The following is a 27739-nucleotide window of genomic DNA, read 5'->3' on the forward strand; positions in this document are numbered from 1 at the left end:
TTTGGTAGAATTCCCCGGTGAAGCCATCCAATCCTGGACTTTTATTTGTAGGGAGGTTTTTTATTGCTATTTTGATTTCATTTCTAGTGATCAGTTTGTTCAAGTGGTCAGTTTCTTCTTGATTCAGTCTTGGTGGACTGTATGTTTCCAGAAACTTGTTCATCTCCTCTAGGTTATCCAGTTTGGTTCCATATAGTTTTTCATAATATTCTCGTATGATATTCTGTATTTCTATTTTATTTGTTATAATTTCTCCATTTTTCTTTCTTATTTTGCTAATTTGTGCTCTCTCTTTTTTCTTCTTTGTGAGTTTGGCCAGAGGTTTGTCGATTTTATTTACTTTTTCAAAAAATCAGCTTTTGGTTTGATTGATTTTTTCTATGTTTTTTTTAAATCTCTGTTTTATTTATTTCCTCCCTGATCTTTATAATTTCCTTCCTTCTGCTGCCTTTTGGGGTTTTTTGTTCTTCTTTTTCTAGTTCTTTTAGTTGGTGGGTTAAATTGTTTATTTGAGATTGTTCTTCTTTTTTGAGGAAAGCCTGTATCGCTATAAACTTCCCTCTTAGCACTGCCTTTGCTGTGTCCCGTAAATTTTGTGTGGTTGTGCTTTCATTTTCATTTGTCTCAAGGTATTTTTCAATTTCAGCTTTGATTTCCTCACTGACCCATTGGTGTTTTAATAGCATATTGTTTAATCTCCATGCTTTCCTTTTTTTCTCCTTTGTTTCTCTGATGTTGATTTCTAGTTTCATGGCATTGTGGTCAGTAAAGATGCTTGAGATAATTTCTATCTTCTTAAAATTGTTGAGGTTTCTTTTGTGCCCAAGTACATGATCAATCCTAGAAAATGTTCCATGTGCACTTGAAAAGAATGTATATCCTATTTTGGGGGGATGTAATGCTCTGAAAATATTCATCAAATCTAATTTTTCTGTTGTATTATTTAGTTTCTCTGTTGCCTTATTTATTTTCTGTCTGGAAGATCTGTCTAGTGATATTAATGCGGTGTTAAAATCTCCAACTATGATTGTATTTCCATCAATATCCCCCTTTATCTCTGTTAGTAATTGTTTTATGTATTTAGGTGCTCCTATATTGGGTGCATATATATTAATAAGTGTAATATCCTCATCTTGTATCACTCCTTTAGTCATTATAAACTGTCCTTCTTTATCTTTCTTTATGGCCTTTGTTTTAAAGCCTATTTTGTCTGAAATCAGTACTGCAACACCTGCTTTTTTGGCTTTTCCATTTGCATGGAATATCCTTTTCCATCCTTTCACTCTCAATCTATATGTGTTCTTCTCCCTAAAGTGGGTCTCTTGTATGCAGCATATTGAAGGTTCTTGCTTTATTATCCAGTCTGCCACTCTATGTCTTTTGACTGGAGCATTTAGTCCATTAACATTTACAGTAATTAATGATACATGTGTGTTTATTGCCATTTTGAACTTATCTTTGCAGTTGACTTGGTATTTCCTCTTTGTTCCTTTCTTCTTCCTTTTGTGGTTTGGTAATTTTCCTGTGTATTATCATGGATTTTATTTAGTTTTTGTGACTCCCTTGTAAGTTTTTGGCTTGTGGTTACCCTTTTCTGTAACCTCATTACTATATCTCGAACCCATCCTACCGAAAACAAAAAATTTAAAAAAGAAAGAAAGAAAAAAATACTCTATATTTTCTTGCTTCCCTCTCCCACTCTTAATGATTTACCTGTCTTCTTCTACAATTTCGTGTTTATTTTATTTGTAATTCATGAGTTATCACCTTTCTAGTTGTGAGTTTCTCATTTCTGTAGCATCCTGCTGCTTTTCTAGAGTAGACCTTTCAATATTACTTTTAGCATGGGTTTAGTGTTGCTAAACTCTTTTAGTTTTTGCTTGTCTGTGAAATTCTTTATCTCTCCTTCTATCCTAAAGGATAGCCTTGCTGGATAAAGTATCCTAGGCTGCATCTTTTTTTCATTTAGGACTTTGAATATATCTTGCCACTCCCTTCTGGCCTGTAGTGTTTGTGTAGAGAAATCAGCTGAGAGCCTTATGGGGGTTCCCTTGTAACTCACTCTTTGCTTTTCTCTTGCTGCCTTTAGGATCATTTCTTTATCCTTGACTCTGGCCATCTTGATTATGATATGTCTTGATGTGGGTCTGTTTGGGTTCTTCCTGTTTGGGACCCTTTGAACTTCCTGTACTTGGATATCTGATTCCTTCTTTAAGTTTGGGAAGTTTTCAGTCATGATTTGTTCAAAAACCTTTTCAATCCCCTTTGATCATTCTTCCCCTTCTGGGACCCCTATTATGTGAAGATTGGCAAGCTTTATATTATTCCATAGGTCCCTTATGTTGCTTTTGATACCAACTATATGTTGATGGATCTCAAATTGATTCATTCATTTACCTTATGAGAGGTATTCCCTTTCTATTTTTTTCTTATTCATTGTGGGAGGAAATGCAATAAATACCCTTACATCTATATCCTTGATTAATACTGATTTTACTTCTTAGAAGTAGTTAGGTGAAAGAGTGTATGCATTTTTAAATTTACAAGCTATTATTAAATTGCTTTAAAAAACAGCAATATGTTGCATTTACACCAGAAATCTATGAAAGCATACTTTTTCTTGCAACTTTGCCAGTAATCGGCATTCTTACATTTTTGTGTGTGTGTGATACGTGTAAGGAGATGTCAGCTTGTAGTAACTGGGTGTCAACTGGGTGTATCTAGTATAAGTGACTAACTAGAGTGAAAGGCAGTGGGAGGGTGATTATAGAACTGACCAACGTCATGTATTGTGTACTGTAAGAGGTTGATGAGAGGACAGGGTCTCTTGTAAAGGTCTTAGTAAAACAGCTTCCTAATATGAGGAAGATAATGGCTCAGAGACTTTTGGAAATATAATCAATGTCTACTTTAGACAACTGTTTGGTTAATATTAGGTTCAGCTGAAAGTAGCAGAGATAATAACAATGGAAAAACAACCTCTCACACAGTCCTCTGGAGATAGCAGTTCAATTAGTAGTCCAGAGGGCTGGTGAGGTCTGTCACAGAGTCAGCTTTTTCTGTTTCTCCAACATGTGTGGCTTCAATTCCCCGAGTCACCTCATATTCAAATATGGCTGCCGGAGCTCCAGCAATTATATTCACATCGAGCAGCAGAAAGAGGGAATAGAAAACAGGCACATTTCCTCCCTTGATGGGCATTCCTGGAAATTGTGCACACTAATTCTGCTTATAGCTCATTGGAAAGATGGGAATGTCTTATTCTCAATATCCAGGTAGAAGTCAGAAATTGCTTTTTCAGGATGAGTAAGAGAAGAAGAATGAATAGTGGGAAAGATTAGAAGTTTCTGTCACAGGTATCACTGGGCCTCAAGTAGAAATTGTCTAAGGAAAGGCTTAGCCACAATGATGATAAGTCCCCTGGTTTGGATTATTAACCGAACCTTAGCTGGAACTAATTGTCTTGAAAAAAGAGACATGATTGTTTCTTCTAAACATCCTAAACCAGCAGTTCTTAATAGGGGGTGATTTTATCCCCATTACCAAAGAGACTTTCGGTAATTTGAGACACTCTCATCGTCCCAATTGCTGGGGAAGGGGAGGGGAGGGGAGGTGTGGGCAGAAGTTTCTGGCATTAGTGGATAGAGGGAAACATCCTACAATATACACAACAGCCCCACAACAAAGAATTCTCTAGTCCAAAATGTCAGTAGTGCTGAGATTCATCAATGCTGTTCTAAACAATTCATGAAAGTTTTGGTCAAATTTCAGGATATGAGCAAAGAGCAGTGTGCATTGCTAATTTTCAGTGATGAAAATAATTAAATCCTCTATTTCTTTGGCTTCACTTGTGCTGTGGAACCCTCATTTGATCCATTTGGCCAGAAATTATAGAACTATTTTGCAGAAACACAGTGACCTCTTTTTATGCAGAACTGTTTATGTTGCTACGTGACAACATGACTATCTTTATAACATCAGTACGTCCATTTCAGAATTGTTTTTAACCCTCTAGACCCATCTACCTTCCTATCCTGCCCTGAAACGCGTAAAGAAGTCCTAGTCCTCACTCCCTCTCTCCCCCTGCACTTACCACACAGTGCAGCAATCGTATGTTGAAGTGTCTGAATCCCCCACGATATCACAAGTACCTCCAAATCAAAGACAATATTCCATTTGTCTTTGCATTTCTAGTGCCCAGTCAAGAATATGCAACTTAGCAGGTGCAAAAATATTTATGGAATCGAACTGAGCTCCTGTTTATTCTTAGACTGTTCTTCATGCCAGGCCGAGTTGGATATATTCTGGTTTGGCTCTTATAGCAAAGATCATATCGCTACTTATGTTAAGCAAAATGCTCCCCATTCTGGTGCTTCTATCTAAAATCCAGAGGATAAGAAAACTCAGGGAATAGAGGCTGAGGTGGAAATAGTTCAGTTCTCCTGTGCCTCTTCTGAGTAGGCTGCCTCCCTGTGGTTAGATTTCTGCCCCCATCAATAGCCAGCTTTCAAAATATGTACTAGAAACTTATCGAGATGGTTTCTGTTGAATCCAACAGGAATTGAGTGTGTGCCATTTTGAAGTTCTCTAGAGAGAAAAATGATACAACCTGGCAGCATGCTGGCAGGTCAGGTGCAAGGAGGTTGAGGAATAAAGATGGAGGAGTCGGAATCCATTGGGATGGAAAGGTTGGCAGACATGGGAGTAGGGCAAGGAGAATTTGCAGCAACTTGGCATATGGTGTTTTACAAATTTTGGTTGGTGGAAAAGGTTAGCAGTCAGGGGAGTCCACTGCTCACACATCCTTCAGCTGGTTCCAACTGAAGGGTTCTCCTGCCTGGAGGCTAGTTAAAGTGATTTCTCTTTCTCTTTTCTGTATTGTATACACAGAACCCAGCACATTCCATTTTGAAATTTTCTTGAGAATTTATATAATCTAACACCTATAAGGTAGAGAAGGATCTTCTCAGGGCACTATAAGGAGAGCCACCTCTTTCTGACCATTCATCCTTCTCTGTGGGTTCTTTGTGGGATGTTCGGTTTGGTCTCTATTTAACAGGACGAATAGCCAGTGAACCTTTTCCTTCCTCAAGTTCAATAATACAGTTATCTTCAGTCTTACTGCAATAGCCTCTGCTGAGGCTCACTGAATGGCCATGAATGTAATCTTAACTGATCAAGACCATTCATTCATTCATTCATTCATTCATTCATTCATTCTTGCATGCAATCGTACATTTAATTAATGTTTATTGAGCTCCTACTAGGAGTTAGATGCTCATAAGAATTGTAAGACGTTTAAAGCATGGTTCTGCCCTGATATAATCCAAGTGAGAATATACAGCATAAAAGGCGACACCAACCTAAGACCAACTGTGACTAAGCACTTACGGAGGTGGTGCAGAATTAGAGTGTTCAGGAATTCAGAAGAGCAAGTGGCTCTTCAATACAGACTCCAGAAGTCAGAAAAAAACTTCATGAGAAGTTGTAAATTGAGCTGCAACTTGCAGGACAGGTGGGATTTGGACACACCTTAGGGCTCTCCCCATGTGGTTCTTTCTTCATGGAATGCTCTACTGCCTCCTGAATTCTCCTCATTTTTTACATCTCAGATTTAAAAAAAAAAAATCACTCCTTCAGAGAAGCCTTGCCTGACCCACCGGATGAGGTAACATGCTACTGTTACACGTCATCATAATGCCCTACACTTCTGCACACCACTTACAAAGACTGGCGTTTGACGCTCTCCTGAAGTGGGGACCATGTTTGCCCTGTTCATCTCGGGATCCCCAGAATCTATGAAAATTTCTGGAACTGAGCAGGTGCACTAGAAATATTTATCCAATAAATAAAAGAATAAATTAGCAGAGGGAAAGAATAGGTGTTCACCAGGTTAAGAACAGTGCACAACAGGAGGGTGCATGGCTGTGAGATTCCTGAGTGGATCTGAGAACATACCTTCAGGGTGGAGCTGTGGGCAAGGGTGCTGAAATGATACATTGACTCTCTCATGTGAGGCAAGGAGTTTATTCTTTTCCCTGTTGGCCACGGATAGCCATTGAAAGTTTTGGACTGTGGAAAAGACATTGAAATGGGCAGTTGAGAAAAGTGAATCTGTTCATATTGTGCAGTTGAATTTGATAAAGAAGAGGTTGTGTGGAGCTTCGAGCCCTTAATAATGAACAGAAATGGGTCTGCCTCCCAAGAGCCTGGAGTAGGTGCTAGTTTATTAAAGAGTGACAAAGTTTCCCAACTAGAGAGAATGACAAAGGTCTATCCCTACCTCATAGATACACGGCGATAACAATCTATTTATGGAAATTGGAAGCTTCCTCCTTCCTATTAGGTGGTAACCCACATGGAGGTTGATTCTGGGTGGATGTTACGTATACTGATAAGACAACTCTTTCGTTTGGGAAATTGTACAGTGAAGCCTATCTCAAATTTTGAAGAATAAAATTAAGTTCTTTTCGTGAGTTCTACTAAACTGGAATGTTTTTGAGAACTTCTAAGATTGTAGTGTCCTCCCCCACCTCCCACTTTCTCCCCACTATAATTCCCTTCCACATCAGCTTTCTCAGTTCTGGCTCACATGTGGGGAATTGATTTTCTTCTAGGATCTTCTAAGCATTCACTTAAAAGAATATCCTGGAGGCCAGATGGAGTTAAGAGACCCTGGACACTGAGATCATGATCAAAAACTCCATCCTGCCAACTCTAGTCCCTCCCCTGGGGTGACCCTTCAACTAGACTGTACACTCCTTGAGGAATGATCCAAGTGGAATTCGTCCCAGCATCTCCGCGTCCTAGTCTGTGATTCGTGCAGAATAACTCCTTGGTATATCTGTCAAGTGACTCAGATGTTTGGATGCAGTGTGCCAGCTCTTCTCTAAGAATAAAAGAAAGCCTCTTAGGGACCCTCTAGAACCAGTACTTTTTTGGAATCAGAGTCGAATGAGCCCACTGATTCTGGTTCAAAGGAAGAACAATTTCAGTGACCTGCTCATTGCCCCTTGGCTGGTTAACAGCAGCCGAGTCTCTTTACTTAACAATCTCACCTTTCCCTCTCAGGCCCTTGGCAGGCACCCATAAAGGCTTCTGGGTTCCGGTTTCAGTTTAGGCAGATTCAGCTACCTGTACTTTTAGTCATCTGCCCAATTTAATAATGCCAAAGGGCTCAGGCTTCTTCCTTGGGAGGTGCCTGGGCAAACGTTAGTGATTCCAGGTCAGAGCTGCAGTAGAGATGAGAGAAATAAGAAATGACAACACCCTCTGGGACCTGAAGGTAATCTTGTAGATCTATTAAGACACCTGAAAATGACTCTCATGCTACATGGGCAATTGCTCACACTGTGTTTATTATTCACATGCACAATAAATGATGACGTGTTTGTTCAAGTCACCGCCCTGCTGTGTAAATACAATTCTGACCATTGGAGGAGGTGGAAGAGCAGTAGAAAGGGCATTAGAATGAGGTTCTAATGTCGCAGTAATTTAATAGGCTTCCCTTTTCTCACCTGCAAGATGAGGAGCTGGACCAGAACAGCCATTAAGAGCACTTCTAACACTCAAATTCCATTACTCATCAATCAGCCAGAAAATACATCATCACCTGCCAAACACGGACTCAGCGCCCACGTGTTGTAGAAGCTTCCCCGGCTACCCGTCCAAGCCTCCTTGGCTGCAGCCTCCACTTCCCAAGCATTGTCACCACTGCTGCCAGCCCTTTCCTAACAAACCAATTTCTCTTGTTGATTTCTTTTACAAGCCCTTTCACCTCCGCTTCCTCTTACTGCATTTAAATCATATTGGTGTCCAATGTTCTTTCTGTCCAACTCTCATTAGGAATGCACACTCATTCATTTCATTTCAGTCATTCCTCAAACATATCAAGCACCAAATGCTTCCCAGGTCTTGGGCTAGGTTGTGAGTTTCCAAAGACATAAAGATGTGATTCTCATACACAGTGAGCTCACAGCCTAATGGAGGTGGGCTGTGTAGTATGACTGTAGTTGGCCCTGGGCACTTTTGCCTTCATGGGCCCCTTCTTCCATTAAACAAAATTAAAAGTGGTATTTTATAACTGTGTTAGTGTGAAGATACATTTTTTTTTAAACAGAGGTACTGGGGATTGAACCCAGGACCTTGTGCATGCTAAGCCTGCACTCTAACACTGTGTAAATGCAATTCTGACCCCTCCCCTCAAAAAACTTAAAATACTATATAGTAAAACATTTTCTCCAACCTCTAAGTGGTTTTTTTTTGGAAGAGGGGGTTGCTACTATGTCTAATGGATATGTTGACCCTAGAGAAGACAGACAAATCGATTATATTTGACTGATCAACAAATTAGTGACTGTATTGGAGATAATGGGACCCTTATTCCTCACTGTAGGGAGAGGGAATTACAACTATGAAAAGCGAAGAAATTTAAGTGAACCTGATGGAAATGGACTAGGATTGGAGGTGTGGGTGTGAACCCATACAGTGCAGTATGGTAATTATGCACCTGCCCTCAGAACAAAAAATTCTACTCCTAGACCTCCACCCAAGAAACATTTCACTTTTGTTTCTGTGGAGAGAGAGGGACAGACCAGAAACAACCCAGGGAAGCTAGAAATGGTAGATTGGGGCTCAGGAAAACTCTCTTTAATGAGCCAGTCTTCAATGACCTTGAAAGTCCTCCCTTTGGTGGTTGAAGCCTATCTATTCTATACTGTATGAGTCATTCACTCACTCACTGAATGTCCTCTGTGTTCCAGGCACTGTTCTAGGTGCTTGGGGTATATCAGTAAGTAGAACAAAGTTTTTTGCCCTAACCCACCTGTCACATAAATCAGCTTCTTGAAGTGCATTATTTCCCACCTTGTGCCTTGGGAGCAAGGGACAGATGCATTTCCTGCATAAGTAGACACCAGTGCTCAGATCTCCCCATCAATGCTCGGTAGGGATGATCCAGGCTACCAAGGAGGTAGTACCCAAGGAGTCACTTAGTGGCAGTTCATATGATCCCTTAAAGATCATTTTTCTTCTGAATGCGAAGAGCTGTTCTGAAACATGTTTTGGGGGAGTTCCCTGCAGGTAGTTTATTTCTCCAGGAGTTCTATGTTAAATATACCTGCTTGGTATTGATGTAACTATTGCAACAAATATTTTGCCTGAAAATAACAATCCTGGCTCTGTTTAGGTTTTTATGAGAAAATGGATGACCTGATTTGGTTTTCAAGATAACAGGTGGAAGCTTCCAAATTTTCTATGTGGAAGAAAGAAAAAGAATACCAAATGTTCTGTGTTCTCCGGGAAAACTCAAAGCACAGCTAATTCAAGTAATACCATTTAGGAATGGGTCACAGGTAGGAAGTGCAAAGAAGACTTTGAAGACTTGTAATCCCACAGAGGTGTAGTGCCTGGTGTTGAGCTTCCTTCCAGGTGATTTTTATTCTTGTGGTTCATTCAAATTTGATGGCTATTTACAAGACTTTAGTGCTGTTTTCCTATTAGTTTAGACTCTGGGCTGGCTGAGCTCATTATTTCTTAAGTTCTAAAGGAAATTGTTGGCTCCCAATGGGAAAGAAAGGAAGTCAGTAGATGCTTCCCTGAAGAGGGCACCACATTTTCTTTCCAGGCTGACAAGCAGAAATCAATCCCGTGGAGGCCAATCCGATGAGGCACTGCCAAGGATGGAGGTTCTGCCAGTCTCCATTCCAAGTCTTTAGTGTCTCAACAGGCTCCCCATGGTCTACAGACACGATTCCTTCTGGTTCAGTCCATAGACTTGAGTGGATGACTAGATTTAAAGAATTAATAGTCACTGAACATTGACTGTTTTAGGACAGGAAGTTGTTCGTTAACCAAAATGCTCCTTAAGTCAATCTAAATATCTCCTGATCATGGAAACATTCTTATAAACAACAAGCAGACTTTTAAAAGCAGAATCCCCCCCATTGAGGTTTGAGTGTGAACTGTAGTGTGGATGGTTTGGGGCTTATCCCATGAAATTATGATGTCTGCTTAATGTACTCTTAATTATGAGTTCATTTCCATGACTTTCTTTTTCTCTTTTATTTCTTATTCTACAGGGTGATTAACTATAGAATGACAATGAAAAGAAACACAGATTTACATGCCCAAAGCTTGAAGAAATTATTTATTACATTTAGTAGTGAGCCTAAAAAAACGTTAGCTGTGCTTCGTTTCTGGTCTTTGGTTTTGTTTTGGGTTAGTATTAGCTGGAATCTTGGGGAAATTTGTCAAGGAGAACAGCACTGAATTGAAACTTCCTTGGGTCTTGAACTTAGGAGCAGCAAACAATGAAACATGAGTCAATATGGAAAAGGCAGCCTGGGCTGTTTATCATGTAGTTACAGAGATTCCTCTAGATGTGGGCTCCCCCGGGGCCTGGATGTGCCCCACAGGTCATAGGAGCACCCTAAGTTCAGGGATCAGGCCAAATAGCCTTCACAAGGCAAATCAGTGGAGCAGAGGCAACAGGAACAATCAAATGCTTATGCCCTTGGGAGCTGGTGTGAAGAGAGTTTTTACAAAGGTTTTAAAGGAACTGATTAAAGAAAAAAAAAAAAGACGATGATCACAACCCTTCACACACTCTCTCCCTGAGGAGATGCCCTAAAAGAGCCCAGGAGCCTCGTTTGCAATAATTAGACACAGACCATCGTCTACACATAAATATTTTAGATGGCAGCGCATGTCACAGGTTTGGCAGGAATATCCAGATTGAAGAAATGCTAAGGAAGGGCAGCACTGAATCTTGACACCAACACGATCCCAAAAGACAGCATAATCGGTTCTGACAAGAAGATTCTTACAGACCATCGTATGTGATTAGAGAGAGAAATTGTATGTCACGTGGCAAAATAAGATCAGTGCAAATATGGACATAAAACCCAATCTAGGTACGTGTTATACATCATTTCTTTAGGGAAAGTATCTAAGGTACCTTCTCTTTCCCCTTGGGTTCCCTGTGGAAAGGAACATCTAAGAGTTTTGACAAGTGACCCTGGTGCTTCTTTCTCTGATTACTGATACACAGTTGAACTTGATCCCAGACGCTGAATCTAATCTTCAAAGCGCTGAATAAATTAGATCTGGGCGATCTTTCTAGTGAAGAATAATAATGGAACCACCAAAGTGTTAGAGATTGTAAACTTACTAGGTACAGCTCTTCAGGCCCTGAAAATTATGATTTTGAGTCAGAATGGAGAATGACTCTGCTTGTACATAATTGTGTCACAATCACCACAAACCTTCCAGGCTTACAAACAAAGTCTGCGTCATCAATATCATTATTTCTCTTAGAGCCCTGATGGCAGCTGTAAACCAGTGTCCTTGACTTTGATTCCACAGAAACATTAAACAAAACTTTCTTGGCCAAAAACCCTGTAGTTATCACCTCGGAGGAAACTTACAGGTTATCACCCTGTGGCTCAGTATTGCTCAAGGGAAAATGTCTTCTTTCATCATTAGGTCAAGCAAATCCAGCATTTCCATTGACCTCTGTGGAAAGCTATTTTAAATTGTGACAACTGCACCTTGGTTGTCTGGATAAAAATCTGTCATGTGTAAATAGAACATCTGAATGTTGCACTTATCACCTTATATGGTAATTTAAATGCATTATCGATTCCAATATTAGGATCTGATAAATGCTATAAGGGTATTGTTAAGCAGTGTTACATGTGCACGAATTCTCCAAAATCTTATGTCAATATTAGAAAACATGGGGTAGATTTTACCTTTTACCTAATATAATAAATTGAGTACATGTCTTTATATCTATAAATATTTATAAATGTGGCAACAATCCATTCATTATCCATAATTCCATGGTATTAAAATTTCTGAGAACTGTTAACTAATTTGGTGGCAAAACCTGAACTAACCTGAACTCATTTGACAGCACAACCTGGCCTGAATTGACATAAGCCTACTTACTGTTCTTTAACTCATTTGATGTAAATATTAATATTTCTAAAGAAATATCAATATGTCTCATTACAGGGTACTGTATTGGAGCTGCCATGTATTATAAGAAACACATACTATAAAATGTATTTCTAAATCCTTTCAAAATTTCAAAAAGTTCTAAATCCCAAAATATATCTGACTACAAAATTTTCATAAGGGATTGTGGATCTCTTTCATCTGTTTATTAGGTATGACTCTCTGTTCCCAAACTATGATATACCAAAAAAAAATTACTTTATTTCCTTTAAAACAACTTAAAGTTGAATCTGAGGCCCCCAAAGCACTTAATCATGCCTGAATCACTCTCTCCCTCCATAGGTAACTCCCAGTTGGAAAAGCCATACACGGTGCCCACAAAGCAAGAGAAGGTCTCATCTCTGTCATGACTGCTGCTTAGTTATTCCTCAGGTAACCAACTCATCCTTATTTGCCCTAGACTTTCCTGGTTTTAGCACAGGAAGTCTCACATCTTGGGGACTGTCCCAGGCAACCTGGACCTTGCTCTCTAGGGGTCCACCTTGCAGTTTATGAGTCTACTACTTCCTTGGGACACAGCCCAGGAGTGGTTCCAAATCTCAGGTGCTCATGGAATCCACAGATCTCTGTCCCCTTCCCATTCTCTCCCTCTTTCCTTGTCTCCAAAAACATTCCTGCCTTCACCAAGACATTTCCCATATCTTTTTCAGTGAGCTTATGTTTTTACAAGTGCCAGAAAGAACACTAAATTCCAGTGGCCTCTGCCTTCTTCCTAGTGAAAATATCTGAGGTCCTCAAAAGCCTACTTCTGATGAACATTAAAACACAGGAATGAACTGCCCTGCTGCCTGTGGGTCTATTTTGTAGAAGCTCCCTTCTTTATCAGTTGAACAGACCTTAAAGTCTTTAGAGGAAGTGTCTCTGTTCCCACCAATCCTTTGTTTGGACAGTGAGGCACTGGCTGTACTAACATCTTACCCTCTTTATAGTGGTTTTTTTTGTACTTTACAGTACTCTTTCACATACATTTATCTCATAGCAGGGTGGGTATTATTATCCTTATATATAGATGGAGAAATAAAGACTTGAGGGAGTTTAAATGACATCAACACTGGCATGCTAAGAAAATAGTTTTTAAGATTCTTAAAAGTCAAATGTTGCCATCCAATTGCTGCTTTGGTTTCCTAAATTCAGAGGGCTTTTTTCTTTAAAAAGAAAATTGAAAGGTTTCTCTGAGAATTGATATCCCCAAATACAAGTGGTTGGCACTATATCGTGGATGAGACACAAAAAACAAAAATAAAAGCGTACTGCTCTTCTACTCCTGTCAGGACAAGGAAACCTTAAATACAACGAGCCACAAATATGTTCAATACACAGCTTATGGGAATGTCACTCAGGGTCAGTAACCGGAACCTGAAAGACAGAACGGATGCTTTGACTTGGAAGGAAGTGTATGGTGGTTGGATGCCAACCTGGCATCCATTTTCACTTTTTCCTTCCTAACAAAACCCAAATTTGTTCAGGTGCCTGTCCTCCTCCATGAACCTCAGAAGAAACTGAATCCCAGGATTGGATCTAATTATCCTACAGTCAATATCATCCCTCTTCTCTAGAACTAGATCAGAAATCACACATGATCCAATTCTGGTTAATAAGGCAGAAGGACAGATTTGCTGGGAGCTGCTGGAAAAGTTCTGTTACTTAAGAAGGACACAGGAAGCCAGTTTCTCTCCTACACCTGATGGGAATAAAGCAGGTTTCCCCAGACTCTACGTGTAGCTGTCCTTCAACCCTAAAGGAGCCTACCTGAGACGGTACTGATGATAGAGCAGAGAGAAAGAAGTACATGGGTCCTTGATAAAATCAATGTATCACTGATACAGCCAATCTGAAGCTTAGCCTACCTCTGGACTTTCTTTTAGGTGAACTAAGATTTGTCCTCACTATTCAAGCCAGTTGGAAATGGGTTTTCTGTTCCTTGCAGCCAAAAGCATTTTAACTGATACAAAGACCTATTCCTTCTCCAGTCTGTCTTCCTTTTACAGATGAAGAAACAAGGCCAAGAGAGGCCACACAATGTCCCAGGGTTACACAACCAGGATTAAATGCCAATATATAAACCTGAGATCAGTTGTAAAGGAAATTGCAGAAATGGCTTTCAGCGTGGGTTGGGTAGTTGATTTGTAACATAGTCTGGCTGACGCTTAGAAGAGTAGAAAGCTTTCAACTAGAGGTTACTCAATAGGGTACCTCAGATAACTTCAAGGGGCCCATTGGTGTCCTGGAGTTTCAATCAAGAAATTCCTTCTCCTCCTGCCTTGTATCTGTCTGCAGTGCACAGACCTGGGAGGTCCCAGACAACAAAAAGTTCCATTTAACAGCCTTTCTTGTAAGCCAAGGGCCAGGTTTAAGAAACTAGCTTCTTTCTCTCTCTCTTCAAGAGTCTGCCTTGGCTTTAAGAGTATCAGAATCAAGGTGCCTACAAAGCCAAAATTGGAGAGAGGTGGGCTCCCAAAGACCCCCAAATCTCCATGGGCTCAAAGATTTCCTCAATGATATCTGTCTTCAGAGCTTAAATTCCCAGAAAGCTCAAAAATACACTGTGGATCTGAAGCCACCACCACCTCCAGTGGTCGAACAGCAGAGAATTCTTTTGATTGACACTTTCTTCTCTCTTCCTCCTAAGCCCTCCACATCTCCCCCCATCCAGCCTTGGAATAACAACCACTATGGTTTGGGAAGGGGAAGGAAAAAGGATGAGTTATGCCATGATGAGGTCTCCGTCCCATGGTGGGAAACTATTCCATCTCCTAAGCTTTACCTGTCTGCTGTGGTTCCCAGCTCCAAACTCCCCATGGTGTTTCTTGATAACACCAGGGCTCTGTCTGAGAAAAATGGAAAAACGGGGCCACTCTCAACCTCCACTACCATCACCTCATATCACAACACAATTAATCTGAGGTCTCAGGGTTCATGTCTGTGACATGTGATGCTATTTGCCATCTGACTTCAGGAGGCAGGCCTTCTTCAGTCTCTCTCTGCAGCTCCTTATCATTTGAAGCTTTTTCATTTTTAAATTTAAAAATTTTTAATATATTTTTTGAAGTATAGTAGATTCACAATGGTGTGTTAATTTCTGGTATACAGCATAGTGATTCATTTATTTCTGTTTTCTTTTTAATGTTGATAAATGGACTCAATACTTTCTGTATTATTTCACAACCTGTTTCCTTTTTTAAATTTGTGGCACTATGTGAAGACAACACAATGTGATAGACGTGGAGAGGAGCAGATGCCTTTTGAAGCAGTTAAAGGAACTCTTTGTTGTGCTGGCCAGCACCAAAGCAAGAAGTGGTGGTTATTTTTCAGTGGTTGTGCTCTGAGACTTCTTCCAGAAGCTTTAATAGGAGACGATCCTCTACGAGGGATGCTGGCAAAATCAGAGGCATGTGCTGTACTCAGGGGAGCTCCTTTTCATCCAGCACACACAAAATGATGCTAATGCCTCTTCTTGCTTCCCTGTCAGTATCTTTCCTGCCCTTAGGCCTTTAGAGAAGAGTGATGGAGAATAAGAGAAGAAGGTGTGTCTTGGCAACCATTGCCAGGAAACAGGTCTCACTGAAGCTGTAAGTTAGAAAGATAACCCACTTCCTGAAGGTTGGTTCATAAGCAATGTTGAAAGATCTGCCAGTGTGGGAAACATTGCTACCTTTAGTTTCAGTAAAAAAATATCATTGCTGTTTGCTAATTACAGAGAAGTATAAAGAAGGAAAACACTGGCTCAAAATTCTATCATGTGATCCCTGAAAACATTTTTTTTCTCATACAAATGCTTTCTTGTATAAAAATTAAAATGTTCACAGTAAAACAAAAATCAAACACAAAAGCAAAAAATGGAAAGTAAAAGTCTATTTACATATGTTTCCAGAAACTTCCATATATATGTATGCATGTCTGCTTTCTTATTTTTTTACATAACATGGGTAATGCTGCTCACATTTTTTCTTGCATCTGGATTTTTCCACTTTTGGGAACTTGCTTGGATATTGTAATTCAACTCTATGGCCATATCATAGTTTACTGAAGCAATCGTATGTTACTGAACCAATCTCCTTTGCAAATATATTGGCAGATGTGGTTTTCAATGAATGTTTAAGGGATTTTGACAGTGTGGAATCAAAGCAGGGATCAAAAATGATATTACCTCAGTTATCATTAATTTATGCATTGATTCAACAAGCATTTATTAAGCACCTAGTATAGAAGCAGGCGTTTTGTTAGGTGCCAGGAATACCAAGTAGGGTAACCATCCCTGCGCCTAATGGGTCACAGTCTAAATGGAGGGAGATACTCTACGGTCACTGCTGAGATGCAGATAAGCAAAGGATGATGCCGCTGCAGAGATTAGATGCCCAGAGAAAAATTAAAATGAAAGGGTTAGTGAGGAGGAATACTCTGAGGAAGCCACAGGTGGGAAGACTTGGAGGCATGAACCAGCTTAGTGTATTCAGGTTGTGGCAAGGATTTTGGAGTGGTCAGAGCACCGGTTTCACGAGGGGGCACTGGAAGGACCTTAAGCTAGAGGCAGGCTGGAGTCGAAGCTGTAACACAAAGACCTTGGAGTTTGAACTTTATTCTAAAAGTCATGGGGAACCAATTGAGGTTCTAAGTATTGAGTGGAGAAGGAAATTGCTGGGTGGCGTGATAATTGAGATGATCTAAGAACAAAAACCAAAAATATAAAATAAAAACAGGAAAAATTTTCTGGTTACAAATTAGTTCTCAGCATGGAGAAAGGGACTAAGAACTAGAAAAGAGCACGGGTCAGACTTCAAATAAAAAATGAGCACGGCAGAGCATTGAGAGTATGACCGAGGTGCCAGATGGCTAAAGGGGGGTTAAGAACAGTAGGGGGCATTTTTTGATAGAGTAGTCTAACTTAAGTCACTTTGATAAATCTTCCTTCTTAATATACTTTCAGAATGTGCATCAGGTAAGACTGACCTTGGCAGAGGAAAACCAGAGTGCCTCTCAGTGGTGAGTTGGAGCCAGCTAGATTGGTCATGGTGGGAGTATTCACCCCTGGGGAAATTAGCAAACACTACAAAGCAGACTTTGTTTTCCTCCCCAGAGTGCCTGTTAAACACCTGCCAGCACGTCGCTCATCCCTCTCCAGTGGAAGAACTGGGAGTCACTGAAAACATCCACCATCTAATTCCTAGTCCCCCTTCCAACTCCCTCTAGTCCGAAAATCCATTTCATTAGTAAGATTATCAGCATTTCAAAAACACATTATGAGAGACATCATTCAATTTGTAAAGGGATAAAAACATTAAAAAGCATAAGCACAGACAGGTGCCGTGTCTTTTGTGCCCAGCCCCAGGGAAGACCAAGAAGCCGGTAACTGGTGATGGGGGCAACTCTCTGTTTTAAGACTGTGTTTCCCACCGGTGAGACGGACCCGAGACACAGGGCTGCCAGCCCATCAGAGGCCTGAGGAACTTCTGATGATTCACAGGAAAGCAGTCCAGCTTGTTTGGCCAGTTCTTGGACTGTTTTCCTGATAGTCATATTAATAGCTTTGGAACTACTTAAGTTTCCTCTGATCACCCGAAGTTTTATTTCCTCTATGAAATTTCAACAGAACTGTGTCTCTACAGCTACGATGTTGGTTAATTTTGTCCTCTGTTTCCATAAACCGCTGTATTAGGGCCAGAGTAATAGGACTGGATCTGGCCTTTTTGATTTTTGTGAAGTGCCCGTGATCACGCTCCAGAGACACCCACAGCCTGGGAGTTTGGGAGCCAAAAGAGAACAACAGGCATTTGGTTAGGTGGTGTGCAGCAGGGCGGGTCACCGCAGCAGCAGGAGGGGCCTGGCCACGCCTCCTCTTTTCACGCTCCTGAGCTGGATGGGAGTGTGGGGGTCAGGTCTGAAGAGGTGAGTTGGACAGCCCAAGGCTAGCTGGAAGCCTGAAGTTCCAGTTGAGATTATTGCTTTATTGACTCTGAGTTTTTTTTTTAAAAATGACCATCCTACATCATCTCAACAGGACTGAAACATTCATGTGATTGTGAAAGTGTGTGGAAAGCCAGACAGATCCCTGGACGGGAGTGGGAGGAGACAGGAGGGGGTGGGGAGGGCAGAGCTGCCTGGTGGTAGGTTCTGGGCTCAGAGAAATCCCCACTCTCTCACCCGAACAGAACGCCAGGACCTGCTGATGGGCACAGAAATGCGAGTCAGGTCTGGTTTTAGGGATAGTATCCTGAATACTCACCAGTACTCAGTTTCCTTATTAATATATTACTAAATATCAGCCGTAATGACTGTTCCATCCCCTTCCCATCAGTAACCACCCAGCTTACCCCTTCCTTGGAAAACCTCTTTGCTTTAAGGCAAACACAGCCCAGACTAATGGAAACGCCTTGTTGGCATCCTTCCTGTGAAGGGGTTGGTGAAAGATGTCAGCACCAGTCAACACTCTTCCTATTACGTAACTTCACTATTGCTAGGGCAACAAGAAACCCTGATTTCTTGGGGACTGAGGGGTCTCCAGGATGCAGGGCTTTTGTTGTTAAAAATCAAGAAATTTTCCTGGCAAACTGGGATGAGTTGGTCATCCTGATTATAGTAGAATCTGATGAAGTGCCAAATGAGTAATAGAGACAAAGACTATTGGAGGTTGGAATCAGTAACATCATAGTGGCTTAGAGTTCTGTCGAGTGCTTTGCAGTTTACAATGCACTTTCACATACATGATCTCATTTTAATCTTGTAACAAATTAAGGAAGGCAGAGGAGGTATTATTATTGTTTCATGTTGCTGAAAAATTGAGCCACCGAGATTAAATGACTTGCCCAATGACACACACAGCTGGTTGCTAACAAAAGACCTGGGTGTGGCCTCTACCTCCCTGTGGAGCACAGTGGGGTATGGTTGATGTCCAGTGCTCTGTCCACAGTACCATGTTGCCTGTCTAGTCATAGGCAGAATGGAATTACTTTTTCTCTCATGACTTAGCTTTTTGGTCATGATGCTTCGTTGTAGAGTGACATCTCGCAGTGAAGAATTCAATAAGAATTCATGATGATTTCCCCTCAACAGGAAGCACAGACACTAGGATGACAGCTATGACCTCCATTCAAAGGCAAGAAAAAAGCTGTTGCCAGAGTGCATTCCAGGGATTTGTGATGGTTTCTTGGTGGAAGGAAGAACTGAAGGCAGTGCCAGTCTACCAGAGAATGCTGAGTTGGAGAATCTCAGAAAGAGACTGACCCAGCCATGCATCTTCAGGCAAGAGGACAAGACCACTTAGTGAACAGTCCCAGGGCCTAGAAATGTGGAAAAGCATCCAAGGTTCTACAAGGGGAAACATGACTCAGCACCTATCTATCCCCATAAAACACAGCAGTGTGTTAAACTGCATTTGAAATTTGACTCTAAGACCAGTGACAATGTCTAACTTATGGTCACAACATGCATAAGTTGACATCAGGTAGAAGGGAAGCCCTTTGAATTAGGGAAGGTACAACCAAACCCAGACTTATCAATTCTGTATATCATTTTCAATGACAGTCACAAAAGTCTAAGTGTCTAGAGGGAGCATCATGAGTCTATGGTTTATCCAGCCAGCTGAATGGACATTTTCAGAATGTCAAGCAGCATTTGATTTATGAAAATGGCTTAGGTTTTCAAGTTTAGATTCAAGTTGGTACACTGTCTTTTAAAGCAGAAGAAGCTGACTGACATATAAGAATACTATAGGCACAACCTGCAATATAAATTTAGTGGCTTTGTGCTAGTGAAAAAAAAAAGTCTCTGAGATGTAGCAGAGCAACATGGTAAGTTTGCACATACAGAGAAAAGAGCTTGGGCTTCACAGTTAGGCAAGTTCAAGTTCAAACCCCAACCGTGCTGGGTACATGAACTTGGGTGTTGAGTCTCAATTTTTTTCATCTGTAAAATGAGATTTGTTGTACTCTTTACATGAGATAATGCATCCAAAGTGCCCAGCAGAGAGCCTGGCTGCAGCAGGCCTTTATTCAGTGTCATCCCTTCTCTCCTTTCTCTCCTGCAGCAGCTGTTGCCCCACAAGCTATCCTTGGTGTCCCTCTTTCTCCAAGTCTGGATATAGAAACATAGTCTCCTCAGCTCCCCCTGCCTTGCTGTCCCGAGAAAAACACACAGAACATGGAACATAAGGAAGTTTCAAAGGACTTGAAGTCTTATGAAATTTCTCCATGTCCTGGTCCCATGACCAGAGACCCTGACACATCTGAGATGACCGCGGTCAGCTCCTTCCACTGCTCTGGACCACCTCTCCTACACTAGGAGTAAGCCATAATTTTTGTTTTACAAACTGTAACTTAAACTCTTTTGAAGCAATTGAAATGCTTAGAGTATGGAAAAATATCTCCAGCTCACTTTGGAAAAAGCTTCATGGACCTTTTCTTTTATATAAAACTAATGGCACATCAAGGCACGCTGAGGGGTACAGGAAATAGGTTGGCCCTTCAGATCTCCTGGCCCTTCACATTGGGTAATACCCATTTTAATGCCACAATTGAGGCAATTCCTCACTTACAGACTAAACGGTATAAAATGCTTATAAAAACTCCGAGAAGGGAAACTACCTTAAAAAAAATTCAGTCTTCTTCTTTTAAACTTCGTTTCTGGATTCTAAAGTTAAGATATTTTACATTTGCTATCATGCTGATTTTTCTTTCCAATGTATACACAAGAATGACTTCTGATGGCTGTATGTTTTTAGAAAGGGGGCCTAAGCAAACAATTTTTAATCTAAATTGTCTAAAAGTTTCACTGCATAAGGTGATACCGTTATTATTTCAGTTGTTAGGAGACTGCATGAATACAGATAAGATAAAGTTGAATTGGATTGTTTCTGGTCACCTCCTATCAGTCTTTGTGTAGTAGTGATTTAATACCAGTCTCAGTTTAATATCAGCATTTTCTGTTGTAATCAGTTATGAATCTTAAAGGGTCATGATACTGTCCCTGCTAAGGTATGTAAAACAGAAATTACATGTTAATGAAGTTGCAGTTGCCTTTAGACATGATAGAAGGAACCTCAGAATTCTTAGATACAAAAGTGTTATTTGGTTATAGAAATGATTGAAAATCTCAGAATTTTTTGTACCTTTCTGTAATTTTGTACTTAACCATATTAAGATGAACAGTATATGCATGTATGTGTATCCATCTTTTTCCAAATTGGGATATCTTCTGATCTTTCTCTAAAAACCATGTATGACAGACAATAAGCAATGAACTGGAAAAAATGAAAGCTGAAGTTGAGTTGATTTGGATAAAAATAAACATTCTTTTCTATTTAAGTTTTCAAAATATTAATGATCTCATACAACTTCTGTTGTTGGTTAGCTTCACTATGGTTGAAATAAAATAAACCTTAACCAAGGGGCATCTTTTAAATGTTAGCCAAGAAAAAAATGATGATAAAGCTTATCTACTGTTATGGACTGAATGTTTATGTCATCCCCAAATTTTTACATTGAAGCTCTAATCCCCCATGTGATGGCATTTGAAAATGGGGCCTTTGGGAGGTACTCAGTGTTAGATGAAGTCATGAGGGGGGAGACTGGTTCAATGCGATTAGTACCCCAATAAGAAGAGACAGCAGAGAGCTTTCTACCTTTCTCTGCCATGTGAGGACACAGCCAGAGGGTGACCATCTATAAACCAGGAAGCGAGCTCTCACCAGAACCCAAACCATCCTGGCACCTTGACCTCAGACTTCTAGGCTTCAGACTGTGAGAAAATAAACTTCTGTCATTTAAGCCACCCAGTCTACCGTATTTTGCAGCCTGAGCAGGCTAATACATCCAGCACAGGGAAGGTATATACTATTGCCAGGAAAGAATGCTCATAAATCCTTGAACCTTAATGTAGTGGGATGTCCCCCCTAAAAACTTAACTTATGCTTGTATTTTTTGTTTGTTTGTTATGATTTGTTTTTTGCTCCTGAGTCACCCTTGAAAAAGTAGGTCACCATTGGCAGGAGCATGGCTTTATTCTCACAAAGAGGGTGAGAATACAGACCCTCTGGGAGCAGTCAAGACCTAATGTCAAGGACAGGAAGGAGACCTTTACTACTAGGGGTGGCTGGGATGCAGAGAGTCAACAAAGCCTATGTGTGGATGAAGGTTTGAAAACGAGTAGCTTCCCAGGCTCACTCTTGATATTCAAAACCCAAAGAAGATAAATGGGATGCTAGTTGGGGGTCTTCAAATGCTGGGCTATTAGGCCTCTTGTGACAGCCCTCTTGGAGCAGGTGGTGCCCTGGAGACTAGTTTAAAATAAAACTGAGAACCTGGAGGCTCAAGCGAGGAGACTCCTTGCCTAAGGTTGGCCCGCTGAAGGGCCTTAGCCTCATTAAACAATCCAATGTGGTAGAACCAGCTTCCTCAAAGGCATGAATCCCCATTCCTATCCACCACCAGGGACCTGGGCCAGAAATATTCCTTCTTGGCCTTTAGATTTTATGGGACAACTTTTCTTTAGCAACACCAGGTGTTGGAGAGTATTACAGTTGTGAATGACCAAGCTCTGCTTGGGTATGGAAATCAGACTGAACTGGTCTATTAGACTGTATGCCCTCAGAGTTCTTAGATATTGAAAGGGAAGAGTAGCCTCAAAGTAAAAGACCAAACTTCCTGCTTCTCTGGCATGGAAAAAAGCTCAATTTTATTTTAAAATTTAATTTAGAACATAAAATAAATGTATTATCCCTGAAGTGGACAAGTTTGATGGACTCCCAGGCATGCCTCTCGTAGTGTTTGCATATTAGTTGGAAGGAGATGCTCTTGGGGAGACTGGAGGCCAAATAGATGGTGATTCAGAAAGGAATTCACTGTCTGTGGGTTACTCTTCATGGGAATTGATGAAGAACTTCCTTCCCAAATTGTTAACATGCTGTTGAATTATAAAACTAAATGAGACTGAAAATTACAAACTCGTTTCTGTATTTGATCTTTTTGGCAATGCTCTCTAATTCCTCTCTCAAACTACCAACCCAGGTAAAATAAATGGGAGAACTATGTAAGATCTGATGCTGCAAAAGCATAGAGTTATAATTTTGGTCTCCATTTGTGAATATCTGTGACGATGAAATAGCTGATGAGAGCAAATGAAGTCAGGTTGATGCCCCGGTGAGCAGGCAGGTATAAGCTCCGGACATCGATGGACTATATTAACGTACCTAATTAAGTTTTAAAAAATGAAAATCAACTATGTTTTCTGGTATTAAATGATTTGAACTAGAATTAACTTTTTTTTTCACTTTCATGAGCACAGTATTACTTCCAGATTTGACAACATTTTCAAATGAAAAAGGAGTGGGTTTTAATCACAACGTCTATTAAGCTCTTTATCTCGGCATCTCTTCACTTTTCCTTCATTCCACATATAAACCCCACCTCCACTCCCAACCATGTATAATAAAAAGTTTTTAAATTAAACTCATTAGCACTCTGGTACTGCTCTTAAAGATCCTTTTTTAAAAAAGGGTATACAGACTTGAATTATTATATTATGAAGAATCTTATAAGACCCCAAAATACACATTTCTTATGCTTTCAAAGTTAATCTTCTTCCTCCAGGTTTTAAACCTATGCACGTACTATGCAAAAAAAAAAAAAAATGAAACAAAGCTAACCCTAATTATATTAAAATATTTAGGAAAACAAAATAGTGAGTACTTGGTTGACTTTATTATTACTTTTGATTTTCCACACTTTGAATAAGATGTGTAAGAAAAATATCCTTAGACTTGCACTCCGAATATTTTGGTGCAATCCATCCTGTTCCACAAATATGAAGAGTATGTATAATTTGTCTTGCCATGGCACTAATATAAAAAAAATTGTGTCAAAACTATTGTGGGCTTGACTATTCACAGACATTTAAGGTATCTGCAAATCAGCAGGTTAATCAACCTCAATCTGCTGTTTCTATTCAAAAACAAACTCTAGCTCTTGTCTAGGATTTATAAATTGGCCATTTTGGCTTTTCTTGGCTCACATTCGCACATTGAAATCTCAGTTCGTATCTGTTGTTGGCAAGGAAAATGGCAACACTGGGCTTTGCTGTGAAAAGGTAGATGATCAATTAAAATTAGGAGTAAGCAAAGGAATCCCCGAAAGGCAAAACTTTCTGTCCCTTCTGAAATCCATATTTTCCAGTATGATTCAGCCTTGTTTTTGTGGCTGTCGAAGTGTTTTGCAGTTATAGATTTGGGCTCAATAACCGTGTTTTAGTTCAGAAAGGCCAACTGCATGTAGTTAATTGTTGGACTGTTTACATCAGTCTCATTTCTAACTGGAAAAGGGCCCTGGAAAATGTTTTCAGCATCCAATGGAGACAAATTTTTAATGTGGAACATTTAGAATGAAATGTTGTTTTCCAGTATGTCTGTTGTTTTAAAATATTTTCTATGCTGAAACGTACTTAGTCTATCACCATGAATGATAAAGCATCCTAATCCTCCTCTTAGATATTGGAAATTCCTGGCGGACTTTGATGTATCAGTATGTGTGTTTGATAATTAGGCTGCAGTTTACTCCAGGTACTACATTTTGCATACATCTTCCTCAGTAATGATCCCTGATCAATCACATTGTTACCCTGTCTGTCTTTCCCACTGGGTGGCAAGCTCCTTGAGATCAGGTGCTGTGGTGATTTTTATTTTAATTTTTTGATTGAAGTGCAGTTGATTTACAATGTTAGTTTCAGGTGTACAGCAAAGTGATTCAGTTATACATACACACACATACATATTCTTTTCCATTATATTATTACAAGAAATTGAATATAGTTCCCTGTGCTATATAGTAGGTCCCTGTCATCCACCTATTATATATATATAGTAATGTGTGTCTTTTAATCCCCAATGCCTAATTTATCCCTCCTTGCCCTTTCCCCTTTGGTAACCATAATTTTTCTATGTCCATGAGTCTGTTTTTAATTTGTAAATAGAATCTGTTTTTTTTTTTTTAGATTCCACATATAAGTGATATCATATGATATTTGTCTTTCTCTGCCTGACTTACTTCACTCAATGTGATGATCTCCAGGTCCATCAATGTTGCTACAAATGACATTATTTTATTCTTTTTTATGTCTGAGTAATATTCCATTGTATATATGTACCACATCTTCTATCCCATATACCTCTTAAGACAACCCTATTATTGTAGGCTCACATTTGCTTCTCTTTAAACATTCATTGGATACTTGCTAGGTGTAAGGCACAGGGCCAATGCTTTTAGTTTGGCTCCTTCATATCTATAGAACAACCTAGTGGCATAGGTATATTACTGTCCTCACTTTTAGGTGAGGAAATGAAGGCATAGAGAAGAAAGATGATGATGGAAAAGTGGGAGAGCCAGGCTTCAAGTCCAGGCAGCCTGACTTCTGAGGCTCTGCTCCTACTTTTGCCAATCTTGCTTTACAGAGATCCCACATCAACCTTTCATACCTGTAGATAAACCACATTACCTCTCTATTTATAAGCTTCATTTTGCTCCATTCAGTGTCAAATTTTAAGCTATGTCTCTGTAAACTTGGTCTTACTTCCTGGCTTAAATTAGGTTGGATCAGGAGTTTTCAAAGTATTTAGAAAACTTAAATTTACTTGGTAAACTTAAGCACTGTATGACTAAGTTATTTGATCCAACATACATTTACCAAATGCCTGCTAAATCCCACACACTCTGCCACACAAGGGTAAATTAAATGTGCCCCTGACCTTTAAAAGAACACCACTGTTGGGCACTAGGAAAAAGGTTAAAGCTGAAGTTAAGTGAATCCCACCAAAGAGAAAAGGAATGACAACAATTTGGCCAAAGAAATGCCAACCCCAAGGTTTTCTATGTACCACTGTGCTCATGGTGCTAATTTTTTTTTCTCTTTCTACTTGACTGAGAGGAGAAGGAAGACTAAAGGTGTAGAGGTAAGTGATTGAGAGCAGAGAATTTAGAGCAAGGAGAGTCTTTCCTTGAGTCCTTAATAGGACCCAGGTTAGAACACTCTTCTAAAGATAATAAAAGAAACTAGTGTCAACATGCCTCCAAACATGTGCCACTGTTGGTGTGTGTCTTTGATTCACAGGGAAACAAAAACTAGAAAACAGCATTCCTAGTCTTGTGTTCCAATCATGTTTGCATGAAAAAAAATGTGACTTTTTACACCTGAGTTTTCCAATATTGTAGCCACTAGCCATATGGCCATTTAATCTCAAGTTTTAAGTTATATAAAATTAAAAACTCAGTGTCTCCATCACATTATCAACACTTCAAGTGCTCAATGGCCACCATATTGGAGACCACAGATTATAGTACATTCCCACTATCACAACAAGTGTTCTGTTGGACAACCCTGCTTTACATCAATCACTTCCTAGATTTCTTGATTTGAAGAACAAGATGGCTCTTACTTCTTCACTGCCCATTTGTGTGTGTAAGTCTTGTAAACGAGTTACTGGGATTTATGTTTCTTTTGACTATGAGTTCTGGTGTTATCTTACGGAAAAGTAAGCAGAACATCTCTGGAAGCACTAATGCTGCCATTATTTCCCCCGTGCTGTAGTTACCAAGGAGAAGACAATATTATATCACAATGGCCCTAATAATAACCCTCCTGTCCAAGTCCCCAGCCAATAGAAATCCTAGATCTTATGTCCACCCTCGCTGTGTTAAGGTGGTTTGCAGGTCCAGCCTGACAGTCACTAAAGGTATCACTCTTGATGCTGCTCCCATTTTACTTGTTTCAACAGCCCCAGACATTGAATGAACCATTGATGATTCCTCTTTGATGTCAGAGATAGGGAAATTATTCAATTATTAGAACCACTAGGAGAATGAATGAAGATATCCATAAACCTGGGTGACTGGAATATATTCTGAAGAAGATTTGTGGCATCTTCTGTTCTCATTAAAATTCACCTTTAGTTTCAACTCACAAGTAATTCTGTCTGGCACTCACAAGCAATACTATTCCTTGGCAGACACACATATCAGCATTTCCTCAGCAAAATCTGTAAATATTCACACCAAGTATGACAGATAAAGATTACAAGTAACTACCTTCAGATCAGGACTTTCCACCAAATGTATCAAGATAAAGTCAGGTTTTATTACCAAATAACTTCCCAAAAAAACTTGGTTTTCAGACTTGGTTGGATTTTGGAATTGCAGAGAAGGGACGGGAGACCAGCAGCTCATTCTTATTTCTCCTTAAATGACTCATCCTCTAAGAAGCCTTCTCTGACTACCTATAGTAGGTGAGGACTAAGGTTAAAAAGCTCCCCAGGAAAACCTGCACTTTTCTTTCATAGATGATCACAGTGCTAAGTCTTTGAAGCAGAAAATCTGTCTCCTTTGTTTCCTGCTGTACCATATCCTGAGTTACCAAGTTCAATGCTGGCAGACAGTGGGCAATCAATAAACACTTGGTGAATGGATGAGGTAGTGAGTGGGTGACAGATGATTCCTGTTGAGCTCCTAAAGTGGCCTCTTCCCTCCGGTATCTATCTACACAAAATTATCTGTGGCGAGGTCTACTGTGTATTTATTGGTGTCCATTTCCTCCAGCTCATTGACACACAGCCAGTCTACATTTTCCAGCCTCTCTTGCAGTTAGCTTTGACTGTGTGACTTTCTTGCTGAGGAAATGCGAACAGAAGGTATAAATGTTCCCTCCATATCCGCCCCCTAGAATTCCATTGTGACCAACCACATGG

Source organism: Camelus ferus, chromosome 12 (genome assembly GCF_009834535.1).
Source record: "Camelus ferus isolate YT-003-E chromosome 12, BCGSAC_Cfer_1.0, whole genome shotgun sequence".
In the NCBI taxonomy this organism is placed as follows: domain Eukaryota; kingdom Metazoa; phylum Chordata; class Mammalia; order Artiodactyla; family Camelidae; genus Camelus; species Camelus ferus.